At 40.2% G+C, this 20,451-nt stretch overlaps 1 protein-coding gene across 4 annotated transcripts in view; it reads right to left on the reverse strand.

Moving 5' to 3' along the window:
• The window catches only part of LOC131591904 (ras association domain-containing protein 8), a 72,960-nt gene that overhangs the window by 32,724 nt on the left and 19,785 nt on the right, over positions 1-20,451 (reverse strand). For 3 of the 4 annotated variants that reach the window (XM_058863017.1, XM_058863019.1, XM_058863021.1), the window contains one exon: positions 4,197-4,277. The gene's annotated coding sequence lies outside the window, so the exon portion shown is untranslated. Of the gene's footprint in view, positions 1-4,196; positions 4,278-9,432; positions 9,568-20,451 lie in introns of those variants that run through there. The other variant, XM_058863020.1, reaches the window with a different exon arrangement.

A 20,451-nucleotide genomic window follows, 5' to 3' on the forward strand; every position in this document is an offset into this window, starting at 1 on the left:
AGTAAATAAAGTGGGAAAACTTTTGAATTGGGTAATGAGCACATTTTTCCTCTCAAATGTTTAATGACAGTGAATCATTAAACACCCATGAGGTGAGATCTTCCACATTTTGCTAGTACAAATATAAGAATATTGCAGAATTCCCTAGTGATTGATAAATTAATAAAACACAAACCAAGTTATTTTAACTTTAGAGTCTGCAGGAATTGCATAATTCTGTTTTTTCCACTGTTCTACAGCAAGTAAGAAGATGCAAATCTTGCCAAAGCTTAATAAATTAGAGAAAAAAAAGGAGGAAATGGTTTGCCTGCAGCAGTCAAGGCTTGGATGCAGCAACCTATGTCTCAAGAACCAAATATTTTTGAAGCAGAAAAGCCAGGGACTACTGTCTTTTCATCTAAGTGGCATTTCCACACACCATCCCCCCCTTGCCATTTATTATCAATACTTCTGTCCTTTCCAGACATCCTGTCTCCACTTACATTCCATTTCCAGTTTGCCCTCAGCTGCCAAGCACAAGATGAATCCCAACTCTGAAAAACCACTGGAAGAAAAATTTTTTTCCCCCAACTATTACACCACTGTATTTCTTCATAAACACTTTCAAAGTATTCAACTTGAAATGCATTTCAAATACGAGAAGCATTGCTGCTCCAAATGCAAAGAAACCATTCAAATGTGGATGTAAGATCCGAATTTTATGTAAGGACAGATTCACCCAGGACTATAAAGTAAAGGAAAAGAAGCCTTAAATGAGGAAGGAAGAAGCTGCACATAATAAAAATGTGACCAAGTGAGGAAGAGGAAAGAAATGGATGCACATGCCATGGTATCTTCAATTTCGGCTGCCCCACCTGTCTAAACAAGTGCAACACAGCAAAGAAACAAGAAGTACTTTGTGGAGTGGGCAGCTCTGGAGTGAGGAAGAGACAAGAGACAAAAAGTATCTCTTGCAATGCAAAGGATGCAGCAAAACTCAAGGATCCCAGTGATACCACTGTCAAAGAAATCTTGTTTTTTTCCTGCAGTGACTCAGTGCCCAGGCAGAAGGAGAAAGGTGTGCATGCAGCAAAGCTGAGACAGGCAGGAGACACAATGAGAACCTGAGAGGCAACACTTTTCCCTTGAAATTATTCCTCACCTCAACCAGAACTCACCAGCACATCAGAGCAAAACTCCCTGAGCCAGAGATCCTCACAGGGAACACCCAGAAACTTCTCCCACCTATTAATGCCTTTTAGTGGATACCAATCGAAGGTGAAGGGCAGGAAATCAGGAGCTCCATGAATGGAGCATTTTCTGATTCATGAGCTGGGGCACTCAGATGAAAAGGGAATTGCACTCTGCTTCTATGGTTCTGGAAGGGAGCACACAGGTTTTTTTTGCCCAGCCAGAAGAAGTATCTGCCCAGCTTAGATAGGTCAAAGGCATCTAAATCATGACAAACACAGGTCACAAAACAGCTGGTAGATACTAATCACGTCTCAGTGCTCACAAACCAACAAAGTCTGGTTTTGTCGCTTATCCAAAATCCCAGAAAATGCAATATCACTATGCAGAAAAACATGAAGTGGCATCCTGAGAGTGAAAGTTTCTGAAGTGGGTCTCAAAACAATTTTTGTCAACTGCATTTAAGACTTTGTGTGAGTTAATTCAATTTAAAGCATTGTTAGACCTACTCTGAACTTCAAAGAAAAAGTTATGTCTATTTTTGTCTCCCTTTCATGTTTAAAGTTTAAGTATTGAAAGAAAAGTATTTCACTAAGTTAATCCTCTGATTTGCTGTCCACTTGTGCTACCACAGTGAATAAGTTCTGCTCCTTTTTTCATTATTCTATTTATTGATTAACACTGAATAAAAGTGGATTGATTTTTTTTTTTTTCCTTAGAAGTAAAAAAAATCTATTATTACTCCATGATTTCAGCTGGGGAAAAAGAAGTTTTAATAAAACACATACTACAGGCTGACCCAAACAGACAGCAAAATAAAGTCACGTAACAACAACAAATTACATTAGTGATGCTTGAGGCAAAAAAACCAAACTGGTTTGTTCAAAACAAGTGAAGGTAAATAAGTAACTCTCCCTGTATGAGGATGGGCAGGCACCATCCTGATGAATTTCCAGCAGGCAAATACCTTCTGCTCTCATACAATAAAATCATTCAGAGACAGTAACTCACATGACTTGTTTCAAAGTGACAAATAAAGGAGTGACACCAAAGTCACCTGGCAGCCAGCCACAAACTCGCTCCACTGAAAGGAATTTATTCAAATAGAGTCAACAACAAATTCTTAAATATTTTAACTTGGCAGAAGAAAACCTGGCTTAACACCACTACATTCCAAGCCTCCTGGAGCTTCAGGTTAACATACATATGTATATATGCTCTGGCTAAGTGTCACCTAGCAAAAATAAGGCAGCAGTGTCTGTCTAAATTCTGTGTGGTGCTTCAGCAGCACTGTCCCCATGGCTGGTACCAACCCCCTACAAAAACCATCACACCCCTTTAGCAAGATGATGTTGTTGGCTGAAGGTAGTAATTAATGCTCTGAAAATATCTGCTTTAGAAACAATCCACTGATGTGCATTAAAGAGACACGTAAGGTGCCTAGAATGTGAGGCTGAAAGTGCTTTAATGAAAAACCCAAAACACTTCTCAAATATGAGGCAACTTATGGCAAGTCTGAAGCCAGACTCTAGCAACACAGCATTTTGGGTGCTGTACATATGGACAGATGCATCCACACACATGTACCACTCTTCAGCAAAGCTCCTCTTCACCATAGAGAGTGCATTTTATATATGTGCATTGATATTTCTACTAGTTCTACACTATATTAAGGATAATGGAAATATCTATTCTATGCTGCTTTTCTTCAGCTTTTCCTGCAGTAAGATAAAGCTGTTGTACCTTTATCCTTATCTGTACCTCTGATACACAGAGCATGTGACAAGCTGTCATTGTGGCAAATGAACAAAGCATTTTAATTTATTTAGCTCTGTTGGTGCCTCAGCTGCTTCAGTTATCAACAGAATACTGCTATAAATGCTGCATTTGCAATAGAAGGAGTGGTAAAATGGCAATATACACACAGAGATGAAAAGGGTGTGTGATTGCTATGGAAGTCTATCACTGAGAAGCTGATGTGTGCACAAAAGGCAAATCAGCATTAGACAAGGCCTGTAAATGGTGACAAGCAAGAGAAGAAGCTGCATTCTCAGTATTTTTCACTTGCTTCACCAGCCTCATCTACATCACGAAAGACGGGACTGAAAAAAATCAAACCAATATAAAAAATAAACCAATGCGTAATCTGAAAGTATATGTTTAGTCTAAGTTCTGATATTTTTCCTGTATCAAGGATTCATCATGTCAGGAAAAACACTACCTGCTACTATTTACTTTTCCTGACAACTCTTTTTGGTTTTTGGCAATGTTTGAGTGGCTAAACTGGGGACAACTCCTTACAGTAAACCACAGAATCATTAAGGTTGGAAAAGATCTCCAATATCATGGAGTCCAACCTTTGACCAAACACCATCTTGTCACCCAAACCAAAGAAGAAGCACCAGTTATTGCTTGAACACCTGCAAGGATGGTGACTCCTCTTCCCTGAGGAGCCCATTCCAATGCTTGACAAGCCTTTCGGTGAAGATATTCTTTCTCAAGTGAAGATCTGCTGCCCAGGATCATCTGACAAGCAGAGGAGCCAAGGACAAAAGCTTCCTCTCATTCCACACTCCCCAGTGACAGGTTAGCTGTGGGCCTTATACAGCAGGAAGGTGCATATCCATGGAGATGACACCATTCAGGAGATGAAATTCAGCAGGGCCATGACAGGTCTGCCCAGAACACAACTGTTTAGAGAAAACATTGTACAGAGCAGGGGGACTGGGATCTTGCTCAGATTTCTAGTCACAGGAAGAAAGGAGGAAATTATGAACTTAAGAAGTTGCCCCATCCCTGGAAGTGTTCAGGGCCATGTTGGATGGGGCTCTGAGCAACCTGGGATAGCAGAAGGTGTCCCTGCTCATAGCTGTGGGGTGGAAGGAGATGATCTTTAAGGTCCCTTCCATCCCAGGCCATTCTGTAATTCTTTAAGCGTTAGAGTTTTCAGAATGCTCTATGTGCAAGTACTTTCAGAAGGAAGCAGGCAAACTCTCTCTTGGAGGGTTTTGGTGCTGAATTCTTACCTGCAGATGAAGACAGATGTCTGCTTATGCTCGATCTGCTGCTCCAAGCATCAGTGTCCACTCTGCTTACAAGGGCAGTTCCTAGAAGGAAAAAAGGAGGAATATTGCTATACGTAAGTGAAACAACCTTCTTGAGGATTAACTTCTATTCCCCCTCCTTCCTTTAATGTTTTGGAAGAACGCAAGTGTTCACCTGGCACCTACAGATCTACAACTGCCTGGTACACACAAGCAGTATTCTATTTTTGAAAAGTTAGTTCAAAAGAAAAGTGGAATACTGCTCTTAATTTGCTGCTTCTTATACCTGGTGTGACATGTTCTTGCTATAAATAATTAAGTGTGGTAAACAACATTTCTACAGCTTTCCAGAACATTAGAAAAAAAACCAAAAATCCCCTAAACACTGTATTAGGTAGTCACAAGCATCTACCACTGGTAAATTGTAAATATAGGAGATTGTGAAATAATCTTCTTTCCCAATTTTCTTTTTAAGGAAAATAATCCTCAGACTGGAGCGCTTCCAGATGTAAAACCCTCCAAGTGCTCTGGAGCTGCACACCCTGACTCCCTCGCAGCAGTGAATCACGAGCAATGCATGCACAAACAGCCAAACAAACTGGGCAAAAGGTAACAAATCCCAAACTGCTGATTGAGACTAATAATCAGCTTGGAAGGGATGCTTACAACAACCATGTTTAACAGCATCATTGTGACAGATATTGCCTAATATTATGGCACAGCCAAGGAGAACATGTGAGATGTGGTTATTTTTAAGACTTCACAACCAAAGATTTTCTGGATAATATCTTAAAGGAACATATATTTTACGTGTAACTCTACATGGGAACTTTATAGAGTGCAGCATGGAAAAACAGCTCTAAATCAGAAAAACTTTCCACTAGTATTTCAGCATCTCCTCTACTACTCTTGTCAGACAATGAATTTTGCCCAGACAAAATGTTTGTCTCCTAATATCATTCCAATGGAAAGATGTAATAAGTACCAACTCCAGCATAAGAACATCATAAGAGTTCAGAAAACAACAAAAACCTCTAAAAGATCTGGAAAGAAGGGAGGTCTGTAAAATACTGGACCATGCACACAATGCATCAAAGCCCTGTAAGAGTAATTGCTTCTCTCATTATAGCCCAAAACGCCACAATAGCACATTCGGGAGCTCCAAAAGTCTCAGGCACACATAATTTTCACCATGACTAACTGAACATGCAGCTTTCATCCATAAACCAGTATTAATTAAATTCTTGGGTTGCCAGAATATGTTTTTGTGATGTTTTGTGCTTTCCACTCTGCAGAACCACTAACATTTACTAACAGTTCACATAAGCCTTTCACTCTAGACCTGAAACGAACAGAATAATTTTTGGTGAGTTTATGTCTCTCAGCTGAGAAGCTGTAATTTAACAGAAGGAAGATATGCTTGTTAAATCTCCATAATGTATTTGATTGCAGTTCCATTAGAGAACATTCTTTTAAGTTCTCCACTCAGGTTTATTCACCACATAGTCCTAAGTAGGGTCAAACAGTCATAGAAAACGCAGAACATTCATCTAACCCACCACATCAGGTTAAATCACCAGTGCTTGAGCCACAGTTACTTACCAATCCCCACTTACACATGTTAGATTAGGAAAATAAATCTGGTTTTAGGATACAGATGGTGAATTAGTTAATCCAGAGGCACAGATGCTTGAATTTTGCTGGGGGAGGGAGAGAAGAGAGAAATAATCTCACCCTAAACTATGAAAACTCAGCTTTGAGATGCTAAAAGTTATCTTTATCTACTGCAAACTGATCAACTGCCAATACACAAATAGCAAACATTTCAATTACTGCTGTTTGTTAATTACTCCAGGACACTTCATACAAAAGCCAAAGAATAGTGGATTCTGAACCTGAGAATGGAGTGGCCGTGGTGCTGATCCAGCAGCAGGGACTGAAACTTCCACTCCAACAGAGCTCCATTATCTGCAGCTCTATTGAAACCCTAAAGCTCTTCTCAGACCACTCTGCAAACTGAGTGGGAAGGAGGTAAGGATAAGAGCCACATTCTGTCCTTAGGGACCCCTATTAAATCAGATTCCCAACATCAGCCACTTCCTCTTTGTTTTCCTCAAGCCATATGGCTTCCTGACAAAATCTGTACAAACAATAAATCCATTAATCAAGCCACTGCTGGAGGAAAAGGCGCTTTTTTTCCCCCTTCTCTTCATCAATCCAGACATTTTAATGGAGATGTTTTATGTATTTTATTTCATGAAAGTCCCAAGGAAAATACTAAAGTGGTCTTTGTTCTGACACTGCAACCCCAGTTCCAGTTTGTACTTGTAGAAGGAGATCCTCACAGAAAATGCAAAGATATACAGGAATAGAGACAAGTCAGTCAAACCAACAAGAAAGTAGTCCAGCATAATAGAAACTTAGCAAGGATACAAGATAAATTGCTGCCTAAGTTTGCTGGCATACTGTCTCAAAAAACCAAAAGTTATGAAGAAAACACAATTAACAGAAGTAGGTAAAATAAGAGACCTTAAAAGTCTATTCCTGCAAGGCTCTGAGGAGATGCACACGTGCAAATGCCACAAGTAGCTCAAAGGAAGAGCTTCTTTTAAGAGATACCACAAAAAAAAAGGACTTCCCCAGTGGTCAGGTTTCTTTTTAAGGTGAATCAAGATGACCAACCTGCTATACAATCCATCTGTTTTGGCACCTCCACACTGGTAAAACGGTGCTGGTGACAGTGTGCATCTCAGATCAGGAGGAAATACACACTGCACATGCAGGGAACTCAGTGGGAGGGTGGAAATACAGAGAGCAGTAAGATTTCTGCCTCCTGTGGGTGGGAAACTCCCTTTCCAGCAGGTGGAGAGATCTACTCCTCTGAAAGAAGGCAGAAGAACACTAAACCCAAACCTAACCAGGCTCATTCTTTCACCAAACTAAACATACGCTTGAGGGACTGCTGTAAATGCAAACTCCCTGTTTTGATGATCTGTTCCCATGGAGGTTTTTCCCAAAACTTCTTTGACTGAACGTTTATTAGTCAATAGTCTGCAGTGCAAGAGGAGGATTGGGAAGAACAAGAAATTACTTTCCAACTCAGGTGGTCCCTTTCAGTCACATACTTCTAAAGCAACTGTGACCCTTCCACTCACATGGAAGGGAAACTAGATTGGCATGGTAACAAATCTTTTTACCTTAAATCATGTTTTATTTGCTTCACAGGTGGTCTACAGCTTACTGAATGATCAAAACTGTTCCTCAATTCATGTGAACAAAAACAACCCTCTGTTTAAATGAAGTTCAGGAAACACAAAGCAGCTTATCATACTGACAAAGACCTTACAGAGAAACAGCATTAAAAAAGGTGTGAAGTTCACTTTTCAAAACTTGGAGTGTCTTTCTTTTGGGGGGGAAGGTGGTGTTTGAGGTTTTTTTAAATATAGGAAAGCAGCATTCTTGATTAAAAGCAGGAAATCTTTGAAATTACATCCCTTTCTGTCTGTTGAATTAAGTAACAATTAGCCACAAAGAAGAAAAAAAAATACAGAAAGAATAGCTTAGAAAGTTTGAGTCATTATCTCCACAGAGACACATCTGTAATGTTAACAAGGTCAGATCATTTCAGTCAGTTCTTGTGGGTAATGGGAAATGCAAGATGTTAGCTTCTGTTCCTATCAAGGCAACAACAACTCTGAAAGGCTGCAGGTATCAGCTGGAGCCTACACCACTATGAATTATTAGCCTTGAGGCCACAGCCTATAAAGATACAGTATCATATCCAAAGTACAGATGGATTTGTGAATGCCTGGAGGTAGTGATGAAAGGTGTGTTTGCTTTGGACAGGGTGGTGAGGAGGATCAGATGCTGCCAGCTAGGGAGGCCTTTTACCACATCTGGGGCAGATGGTCCAAATTATCTTCTCATCACTGGTAATCAGAAGTCATCCTTCAGCAGCTATATAATAACCAATGTAAAAATAAACTTGGGATTGGTGTTTGGCTTCTATCAAGAAGAGAGCTTGCCTGTCACAAGTCAGTCAGTGCAGGCAGCATCCTGGCTTGGAGTCTCATTTACAAGCCTGTGGTATGGAGCTCTGCAGGTGCCAGATGTGTCTTTGCATCAGGTGTGAAAATAGAATACAGGAAATGCTGACAAGAAAATTTAGGGACACACCAGTGAGGAGGAGAAGGCAGTTCTCCCCCCTGCCAAACTCACTCTTCTGTCCTTTCTGACCCTATTCATAATGAACAGCATGTGCTCCCAAATTAACAGGATCTGATCACCCTGCTTTGGCTACTGCTCTTACCTATGGGGACAAAACTGATCCAAACTGGAAGCAAGACACATTACTAGGAGAATATAAAGAACACCAAGCTCTTCATGTCTTCACTGACATGAAGAGTCAGTGCAGCCACTTATTCATGTCCTCACTTGACTGTTGAAGGTGGCCAGTCATAACAAGATGCAAAAAAAAAAATTATCACCTCTGTTCCCTGAGCAACCCAACACCTGAAAAAGAATTGAGAGGACTTGTCAAGCCCAGACTTCACTGCACCATTAAGTCCCACACCCTGTGTTAGCAGAGGCAACACCATTTACATCCCATAAAAGAAGGTGCTTCTTTGTTACTGCTCTGTTATTTAGCTCTTCTCAGGAAGAGAAAAAAAATGCTTATCTTCAAATTCAGCCTTATTTCTTATTTGCTCACAACACTGTATCCTAGTTTAAGCTCTGTGGTGTTAAAAAGCAAGTGCTACAAAAAACATGACACATGAACCAAGAAGAGTGAAATTAAAACCATAAAGCAGCTTGTTATAAAAGGAAGTCTTGACTGAGATCTCTGGAGTTCTGCCTGTCATTTGTCTCCTTGCAAGTACGTGAAGGGCATTTGCTTTCCAGGAACAAGAGGATTGAATTAATTTAATACATTTCTAAACCTTTAGAGTTCCAGTTGTTGAGAAAAGAGAAAGAAGAAGAAAAACATTTGAAGTAATTTATTTTCTTTTTGTTTAAATGACACAGCTAGGGGAGCCCTGGCACATGAGCTCAGAGGACATGAGAGTAGAATACTCAGGTAGAGCACATTGCTTTCTCTTCCTCCAAACTAACACTTTGTTTTGTAACCCCTGTGATTAAAGCCCATGGAACCATTACTCTAGGATGAAAAGGGGGTCTTATACAGCAGGGAACCATCACAGCTCACCCACAGACTCACCTGCACATCCTACTCTAGTCCTTTATCCCCATGGCTACGCCTGGAAAACACCAGAGGAACTGCACAGGAACCAGGAGCTCCTCTTTTTGTCAGCTAGAAGACTTCATTTTTTTCAACACAGGAGGCACTGAGGTTTCACACTCACTGACAGGAGGTTTTCCTCTGCTTCCTTCAGCAGCCCTGGAAGCACAATGGTTCCAACAAGCTGGTGATCAGAGGATTCCCTCCCAAAACACTGCTCTGGCCACACCACTGTGGTTCTAAGCAGTCTGGCTCACTTCACAAGGTAATTATCCAACAGAACAACACAAAGTCATGGCAAGAATTTGCTTTGTTGCTGAAAACTTCTTTTTCACTCACAGTCAACCCAAGTCTGCCCTTTGATTTAAAGAGAGCAGCTTCCTCACTTTACATTCCTGCCTCACCTGCACAATTTCACACTTGACTACTAATTCTTCAAACACAGCAAACTCCTGCCATACCTACCTATGACTAAGTGTTTTTTGCACCGGTTCTCAAAAAAGCAGGTATGAGAAAGCATATTTAAAGAAAAAGAGCAAGAGACTAAGTAATTCAGTCAAGCAGCATTTAGCAGAAATCAGGATTAGGCCTGGTTATTCACATACCCATGACCTGTTCGGGTTGGAGGTTAGCTCTTGTTATTAATACTAGAGGTTAGAACTACAGGAAGCCATTTTAAAGGAACGATTCAAGTTAAAACATGTATGTCATTAAGCATGCACATCTCTGAAAAACTACAGTTGGGCAAGTCATCCAGGTATTTAGGTAACATAGAAGGGGTAGCACATAAAAATAGAAGTACAATGACGTGGCATTTGCTTTCATTTCTTTCCTTGAGGGTAAGTCTATTTGACAGCAAATGAAAAAAACCCAAAGGAATAAGAGTCTGATTTACTTCCATTTGTGTAGTTAGAAGCACACAGAACTAATAAAAAATGAACCTAAAACTCCCTTTCCAGAGGAGCTGTGGCTGCTCCATCCCTGGAAGTGTCCAAGGCCAGGCTGGATTGGGGCTCTGAGAAACCTGGGATAGTGGAAGGTGTCCTTCCCTATGGAACAGCATGAGCTTTAAAGTCCCTTCAGATTTTATGATTCCTTTACCACTGAGCAGGTGTCCCTGCCACACTATGCTGGTGGCTCACCATGCAGCCTGTGATTGCAGTGCAACCAGAAACCATCAGCCCCTCCAGTTTGCTCACAGTTGATACTGCAATCCTGAGTAAACAATGCTCCACTTTCTAGTCATTGACAGACAATTTCCATACCCACATCATACCCTATAGTCAATTTTTGAGAGCCTGTTCTATTTTTGAAAATAATGAAAGACTGCTGGTATCTTTGCAAGTGAAAGCCCTTCTTTTCTACTTCTCTGGGTTATTTACACAGCATCCCTTTGTGTGATGATTTGGCCTGGTTTTCTATGAGCACCAAGGTAGGCCAGTTTGCAGAGCTCACATCAGAAGCATATATAATTAAGATATCATAAAATCATTAATAAAATAATTAAGATATCAGGATTAAACCATTTGTAAATTCAAATTGGTTCAGTTTAGGATTAACCCAAGCCAGCAAAAATATCCAGTGTCAAGTCAGTCTCGTCTGTAACATCAGCAGTACATTCAACATCACTCTGGATTTCCAAATAACCCTTTCAATACAAGACAGCTCTTGCCTAGACCAGAGATTTTCCAGAGGGTTTAAAGGTTAACTTCAATTACTCTTTTCTTGGCAAGGAGTTGTAAGCCACTGTTAATAACTCCGATTCCACACTTCTTAGAATTGCACAGGACAAAGCAAAGCAGTTAAGACAGTGCTCTCAGCAGCAAAACCTGGCAGGTGACAGAAATCCAGCCCCTGTTCCAAAGGCCTGCAATGCTGTCTTTTGCGACTGCCACCATGCAGGCAAGTGTACTGCTGCAGCCTTCCATCTGATTCCACAAACTCATCTTTTGCCTGTTTCCAAAGCATACAGCTCCACTGGAAAGCAGAATTCTGAACTGTACCATTCTTCCTGCCTGCTCCATTTCTGCCTGGCCCACATGGAACCCCCCAGTTCTGAATGAACTGGGACAGGAATCAAATCCACATTTGTAAGAGCCAGAAGCTCACAAAGGGTCCAGCAATATATATATGCATGAGCCAGTGAATTCCTCCCTGGACATGCCAGTGGCTCATCCACAAGGAAAGGACATCACCAAGACAAATCACTTTCACTCATGAGACCCCACCTCACCTTTGTACACAAGGCAAAGTTGAAGTGCTCAAGGGCCAAAGAGACTTCATATTCATCATTAATACATTAAGAGATCTTTATTTGAGATAATGTCTTGAAAAAAACTTCATTAATGTATGAAAAAGTGGAAAAGTGGATAACAACATGTAGTTTTCTTGTTTATCTTGAAACACCCACAAAGTAACTCTATTTCAGTATAAGAATAATACAGTAGGTTTGTTAAGCAATAATTTCTTCCAGGTAACTTGTGCCTGCAAATAGCTTCTATCTAATGAACTTCAAACGTCTTTAACTGAAAGCACACACTGGCTAATAAGAGGTAAAATACTGAAGTGTGCAGCTGTTATATGTTTCATGGCTGTAAAAAACAGTCACAGATGGCACCTGCAGAGAGCAAAGCCAGGCCTGAAAGCCTGCAGATTTCCAGCTTCCTCCACGAGCATTTGTCCTTGGGGAAGATGAATACTCTCCATCAGTCCTTCGTCCAACGTCCCTGTCCTGTGCCATTGTGTTCCCCTCCCAGAGTGTGTGAGGAAATATTATGGGGATTATAATACACCATTTCTTAGTTACTAACCAAATAAATAAACATCTTACAGCAGCTACTGCTGTTATATAATCACAGATTTCTTTTCATGTGGAGCTTTAATCTCTCACTTCATTATGTAGTCAAAAGATGCCAAACTTCCTTTTTCTTTCCTTGCAATTACCCGTGAGTCAATGGAAGACAAACACGGAGCTGATTTTTGCTGGATTTACTGCACTCTGTCCAAGGAAATTTAATCAACCCTCTGTGCAACAAATTCCAAATACACTTGGACCTCACACAGGTGCAAGTGTAAGGCAAATGTGAGAGAGAGAAAAGTTAATTTCACTATTGCAATCCACTGCCTCCTTCCCAAACAGCAGGAAGAAAAGCCACGGCATTTGTCTCTCTTGAGACTTTAACTTAGGAGAAACCCTGCAGAAAGTGATCAAGGCACAGCAGTTTCAGAACTAATTACAATCTCTAGTTGGACACTTACTGGTAGTTAATTAGCACTTGGGAGATACAAGGGCCAACACATCATCAGCTACCAGGAAATGCAATTTATGCATTAAAGTCTCTGAAATTTATTTATTTATTTGATAGTATAAAGGTACATAAGTTCTTGCTTCATCTACTACAAAACTTAATTTCTGTCATTGGGAACACAATTTAACACTTGAAAAGTCACTAATAATCAAGAAGAAAGCAACACTTACTGTCCTGCTCTACCGCTCAGCTCACGGCACAGTTTGGTGCTGTCACTGTTAAATCCACCTCCACACATCTCACACCAATGGGGTTGCTAAGGGTAAATAATTAATTCTAATGTAAACATTAAACCCAAGTCTTCTTATACAAACATGACCCCTATCAGTCAGTACTTGAATTCTCTGAAAAATTTTTGGGGGTGAGATACAAGGTATGGAATGGGAGACAAGGAAAAGCTACTTTAATAGATGACCACTCAAGTCTCCTAGGTCAAATAAAAAAAGGAAAGTAACCACATAAGGGTTTGTCACAACCAGGAAGATAATGGGCTGGTTAAAAAATACAACAAAGTGGAAACAAACATAATAAAGCTTAGTGGCATCCCTGCCTGTGGCCTGCTGTAGACCAAGATGATTTTTAAGCTCCCTCCAACCCAAATCAGTCTGTGATTCTAGATAACCAGACTCTCCAAGCACTGGAACAATGGAATGAGAGAAAATCTTCATATCCCCAAAGCTTTTTCTTCACAAGCTCTTCAAAGCAGGAAATCCTTTATTTTTCAAATTTTCCTAACTGACTAATGAAGTCCTCACATTAACCCCAGAGTCAGACCAAGGCAGAAGACAACACTTTTCTTCAAAGACTCTGCCCTATAGTTGAACAACCAGTTGCTTATTTACTTTTTTTTGTTTACTTGGTTTTGTTAGGGGACTGTCAGACTCATTACCTAAAATTATGTACCCAACGTAAGCCCAAAGAAATGGAAAGATTTCTTCAGGGTTCAAAAGTGGGACTGAGATCTGCTGCCATTAGCAGGAAAAACAGGAAAAGAATCAAGATCAAGAAAAGCAGCAATGAAGTCCATTGCATCTGTTACACTGTTTTCACACTTCTGTGGAACTGTCTATCTTTTGATTGAGGGCAGTGGTCAGCAAACCCCCCAAATTCCCTTTGGAAAGGTCCCATGCACTATAACACCATGTGGGAGTTCCAAACTTGTGCAGTCCAAAGCCAAAGAGCTGCAAACACATGAGAGTAACCTCTGCCAGGGCCTCACCACTCTCACTGGGAGCAATTTCTAAACCTTCTCTCTGTCAGTGTGAAGCCATTGCCCCTCATCCTGTCACTCCAGGCCCTTGTCAAGAGTCTCTCTCCATCTTTCCTGTGGCTTCCCTTCAGGCACTGCAAGGCCACAGTGAGGTCACCCCAAAGCCTTCTCTTCCCCAGGCTGAACAATCCCAATTGTTCCCTCAGCCTTTCCTCCCAGCAGAGCTGCTCCATCCCTCTGATGCCCTTGGTGTCCCTGCTCTGGCCTGGCTGCAGCAGCTCCCTGTCCTTCCTGTGCTGGGATTTGGAGACAATTTTAGTTAACACTGACTCAGATCCCATCCAAATTACACCAGCTCTGATGAGCTCTCACCCTTTCAATTTCCAGAATTTCAATAAAAACCAAGAAACAGCTAATTAAAGCCTTAGTTAGGATAGCTTCCTCCCCTGGGGCAAATGGATTCCACCTACACACAAAACTTACAAAACAGTCAATAGCAAAGTGCAAATACTGCCTGAAACTAACACTCAACGATCAATGAAACTGCAAATACAACACAGAGGCTAAATAGAATGTTTTAACCTTCTTTGAAAATGACCAAGTCTAAAAATGTTAAAAGACTTTTGGAGGCTAAGAAATGCACAACCTGTTTCTATAAAAAGTCTAATGCCAACTCATTTAAAACTACTCTCTTGCTACTACATCCAAACAGCAGGTGGGTACACAGCAACACTGTATAGCTGAGACACAGAAACAACCAAACTGTAAGCACAAGACCTACATAGTGACCAAACTCCATCACAAACCCACAGGACATCACTACCTCCCTGAAAAGTACTTAATGAAAACATCTGTTTTTCTCCTTTATGCTTCATACCACTTAATACAAGTGATGAAACCACCTGAACAAAAAGCTCAGCTCTTGGGAGTACTTAACCCATGCCAGGATAGCTGGGAGCTGAACAAGAAAATCCTCACTAAATTTTCTGTATTTACTCAAGACACATACAGACCATGAATTTGCCTGGTTCGTTCATCCATTCGTTAATTCCTACAAGAACACAAGACAATTCCACCTCCAAGGAAACCAGCACAAACCAGTAATTACCTCAAAGAGCCTCAATGATGCCCTTAAGCAGGCAAATATTTCCTTATGGAAATGCCATATAGGCACCTAAAATTCCACTGGGCAGAATCTAATATCACTAGGTCTGCATTTGTATTCCTTCTATTGTTTGCTTTCCTGTTGCACCATCGGGTGCCATCTGCACAGCTTACTCTTGAAATTGGTGCTTTGTGGAAAAAAAACACAAAGAACACTCAGTTATTAATCATAATCCTTAAGTATTATGTTAAGAACACACCAACTCAGTTGACTTAGCATAGTTATGCATTAAAACTATCGAAAGCTTTAAAGGACATTTACATAGTTTCTCAGATTAGCCAAATACTAAGTGAAAAATCCCACTTTATGGTGAGAAAATGGGCCAGTTCTCAGTACATTAACAACATCCTAATTTTTTGAGTTAAAAGCCACATTCAAGCATTTTTACTAGACATTGCTGTTTATAATAACTGGACAACATCTGAGTTCAGGCAATCTCTTTAGCTGGAAGAGACACATCTATAACAATGAAAATTTTATTCACTTTATAAAAAAGTATCAACCTACAGCACTCCTTGTAACATAATACACTAGTTGCACACAATATTAAATTCAGCTGCAGTGACTGAGAATCCTCTTTGCTGACAGAAGCTCAAAAAATAATTCATTTTTCACCTGATCAATTATAGCTAAATAATTCTATACTGTAGACTGTTTCTCTGCCACAGCACCAACTCCCTGCATTGAGATTCCTCTCTATTTCCAATATCAGAGTTTCCAACAGAAACTACTTTTAATTAGGTAACCTCTGGAGTTCCATAAACAAAACAGCATTCTACAAACTGGTTATGAGGGCCTAATTTTGACTTGACCTTTGGATGCTCTGTACTAAAGAAAACACAGAGCAATGGGGTAACAGTGCCATGCAGAAGCACTTTAATTTGTCACCAAAAAGACCTATTTTGCTCACAAAATCTACCAGTTTAGGTTTGTACTACTTTCCTTTGCCAAATTTCTTTCAGGAACACTGTAGCTCCTTGTTCTTTGTGTTGGTTCAGGTCTGCGAGGCACCAAGGAAGAGATGTAGAGGCCAGGTAAGCTGTTTCAAAATAATGCTGTATGTACATGATTATCACAGAAAAGTTAGTAATTCTGGCAAAAGGACTACAACAATGTGGTTGGCAAAGCATTCCATCAGATTTTTCAAACATTCACAGGAGGCATTCAGAAACAAAGGGGGAAAACCAACATGAAACAAAGCAAGGTAAGACTTTCAGTGCTGTGCTACACAGGAATCAAACGTGACTCACTCACAGCTTATCTCAGCCTCCTATCAGCATTTTCAGGAGCAAGCCTTCCATGACCACAAGTAACAGCCTGTTAGAACTGATACAAACATCTAATAGCTGACCCACACACACCCAAAAAAAACCCCCAAAAAACCCAAAATAACCAAAACCCAAACACAGCCACACCATGAACCAAACCTCAGAAAGATCTGACACAGCATGAGGAGAATGTGCTACTTCAGGAGTCAAGATCTCCTCACTCCATTGTGCTGGTGGCAGAAACTCTGTTCTTCAGGCATTCAGGAAAATGGGAGAGCCACTAATGGCCAGAGCAGGAGTTCAGCAGGACAAAAAAAACCCATTATACAACCTGAAACAACTTTGCAGCTGATGGAAAGAGGCTTTGGAAATCCAGGTGTTCAGCAGAACAGCCCAGGAGTGCCACATTCCTTCTCTGCAGAAGGCAAGAGCAGAGTGTAACACTACTTTTTTTGTTTCAGAAGATGAATGAAAGTTTAATTAGCCCAGATCTTCAGAGGAGGGAGCTAAATTTTTTAAAGCCATGTCCAACTGTGATGAGAATTAGGAGTAACAAGAGTTATCTATATTTGATGTCTAGCAGAGGAACAAAATTATCAAACACAACTAACATTAATAGAACCAGACACTCTTGTTATTCTTTTTTCTCAGTTACATTTTAGAAAGGACATTCCTTTTTTTATTATTTGTAAATAGAACATACTTCTCAACTATTTATTCCAGTCATTTTTGTCCTTCTTGCCCTTGAGATTAATTTGATGTAGAAAAGCACATACTTTGCATAAGACATAATGCCCCATATGAGAACAATTGCTAGATTTTACTAAGTGACCTGGCATCACCATGAAATTATTTCTTTGCTGCATAAAATATTTTTAAGATGGATTTAATATAGGACAAAAACATTGGTTCAGTCACCTCCAAAAGAACTCATAATAAAAAAGGAGTGTATACAGGTAAGTATGCTGTTATGCAATTCTTAATAAGTAAGTTTTGGAAATGCATTAAAATCAGAATCAGCATTTTCTTCACAGTTTGCCATTAACAGACAAGTAATTATTTTATTTCTGCCAGTGTAGCAAGCTAGTAACAAGCCAACTTAAAAGTTATTCCATTTCAAGCTGGTTTCCTACCCAAAATTAAGTGAAGTTGGTTTACATTACTTGACAAATGCAGTAAAGGCAAGACACCTGACACTTGAATACAGGAGTCTCATACACTGGATATTATTGCATAGCTGAAATAAAAACATAATTTAAATATAATAATATTTAACATGGCAGAACCCTATGTCCTAGAAAAGCCCTTGCCCACAGCAGCAGCTTTGGCATAGATCAAGTCTGAGGTGTAAAGCCCCACAGGGAAACCTGAAGGGTAAAACACATCCAGACCATCATTTCCCCACACAAATAATCACTGTCATTGCACCATTTAGAACTGGATGTTCATTCATCAAAACAAAGCTGTGTATTCGGAAAATAAACATCCCCTGTGCATTTTTCTACCCAAAAAGAAGCAAAAATTAGACTGAACAGAGAGTTCAGGAAGTTCCTCCTAAGTATAAAGCAGAACAGGCGGTGCTCTAAAGTTACAGCAATAATGCACAGCTACAAAAAGCCTCACCCAAAACCAACCCAAAAACCTGAAAAACATGAGAGGAGTGCCTGTGGTACACTGCATCAAAGAATTAGATTGGTTTGAGTTGGAAGGGACCCTAAAATCATCTTCTCCCAACCCATTCCACTACTCCAGGTGAGCCCCATCCAGCCTGGCCTTGGACACTTCCAGGGATGGGGCAGCCACAGCTTCTCTGGGCAACCTGTGCCAGGGTCTCACCGCCCTCAGAGGGAACAATTTCTTCCTAAAATCTGCTCACCATCATTCAGACTATTTTAGCTGTTGTTGCTGTAGGAAGAGGAAGATCAAATCTTTTCTCTCCATTTGCAGCAGGAAGAAGTAATCCACGTGCAATCCAGTTCAGTGCTACAACAGATGCATATCCAAGTACAGGACCAGCATGTCTGCACCACGTAAAAACAGAGACCAAACACCCCAAAAGGCAAGTTTCAATGCAGTTACAGAAGGGAATATCCCATTTTTATACACCATATGAATGAAAACAACAGACTAAGCAATGGCTTGACACCACTGTTAAGCTCTAAGAATGTTTCACCTTAAAATCAAAGTAGGACACAATATCTCAAATAGCTGTTTAGGCTCCAAAAGGAATTATCATTTGGAGCATAGAGGCTGATTCTGTTCAGCCAACCACATTAATTAAATACATACTGCCTAAAATAAACCTGGAACTATGCACAGTGTACATAAAGAGGTGCAGGGGAAATCCATCAGTTTAAGACATGTGCTCATAAACCAACCATAATTACTATTCTAAGGACTTCGGAATTGACTTCTTATGCATATTAGTTGAAAGGCCAAAAGCTATTTTTATAGCATGGTTTATGGTCTACATAAACCCTAGAAATATAAGATTAAGAGCTAAGTCACAAGGCAAAACCAGTTTTTCAACCCAAGGTGGTGTTGTAATCAGCAAGGGGAGCTCTTCCTCTCCTCCAAGCCAAGAGTTAGAATTTTCAGTCTTCTTCTGGAAGCAAACGTAACTGCAGATCTGCCCCTACCAATATCCCCGTGGGCTGGAGGGGACGAGTGAGGTGGTTTTGTCTGCTTTTGCTCACAGCACAGTACATGAAGCCCTCATACAAAGTAAAACCAGTTACACTCAAGTACAAGCCCATACCTGTTTTATAGCTAGAATGGCCAAATGTCTGTGACCCAGAGCGTCCTGAGTGCTTCCCTTTTCACTCAGCCGTGTTACAACACAACACTATGACATGCTGTTGGTTTTTTCCATCCTTAAACAATTATTCTGGGGAAAACACAGATCTTCCGAGTACTAATGAGGTTATTTTTAATTCCATTAAAAGCCACTTGACCAGGACTGAGTGTGTGCTAGATGATGGATCAGAACACTCTTTACAGTAATTCAATTACAACATAACTCCTTGAGCCTTCTAAAAATAAGGAGTATAATGGAAGGAGAGTGACTATTGGTGAGCAAACTGCGTCCAAGAATGACGTGAATGACAATCTCAGCTCAAGGATTCTGGGTGGGAAAAGGAGCTCCTTGCAGCATTCACCAACTGACTACCAGCATCAGAAAACTGATTTATTTGTTTCTGTGTTTTTATTTTTATGTCTATTATCCACACAAATGACATGAAGGTGATCAAGAATTCAGCCTTGCTGTACTTCTGAAGTTGTTTACTTGCATCTTGGCTTTCTACATACTCTGAAGAGAGCCTAGGTAACAAAATCCCTGGTAAACAATCTTTTATGCTTTAACTGCATTAAACAGTGTGGACAGAAAACCATTTCCAATGAGAACAACATAATATAACTCCTATTTCTGAAACGAATGAAATATCACAGGATTCTGAGCTAGTCAGTAATTACATGCTTCCATCACACAAGGCTTTCATTCACTAATACACATCTTGTTCATTATTATTGATTTTTTACATTTTTTTTCTTTAAATCTGTGACCTATATAAGTGGTGAGAAGTCAAATAGTTATAGGAGAACTGAGTACCAGGCATGAAACAAGCAGCTGAATAATTGCCCAGCTGGGCACACAGATATCCTGTGTTATCCTTTAAATAACACCCATGACATGGGAAGAGTAGCTGTGCTGAAGTTTCATTCAGGTTTCCATATTTCTCCATTTAAATTAATGTACAAGATCAGAAACACCAGCACAAAAAAAGAATTTCTGCATGTTAAAGCACCTCCTCCAGTAACATTTCAAAGAAGATTAGAAGTTCCATTGGATTATTTGATGTTCCTGCATTTAGCTGCAGGTAAACAGGTAGTTTAGTAGGTAGTTTGGGAATGTTCTCCCTAAGTAAAGGTTTATTACCTTGCACATGTACCTTTTTAGAACTTGTCTTTAGCTTTTAGACTTACTGATTGCTGGAACAGAGAGCAGAAGCCATTGCCAAATTATCATTATGGCAACACGTTTCAAAC

The sequence above is a fragment of the Poecile atricapillus genome, chromosome W, assembly GCF_030490865.1.
Source record: "Poecile atricapillus isolate bPoeAtr1 chromosome W, bPoeAtr1.hap1, whole genome shotgun sequence".
Classification (NCBI taxonomy): domain Eukaryota; kingdom Metazoa; phylum Chordata; class Aves; order Passeriformes; family Paridae; genus Poecile; species Poecile atricapillus.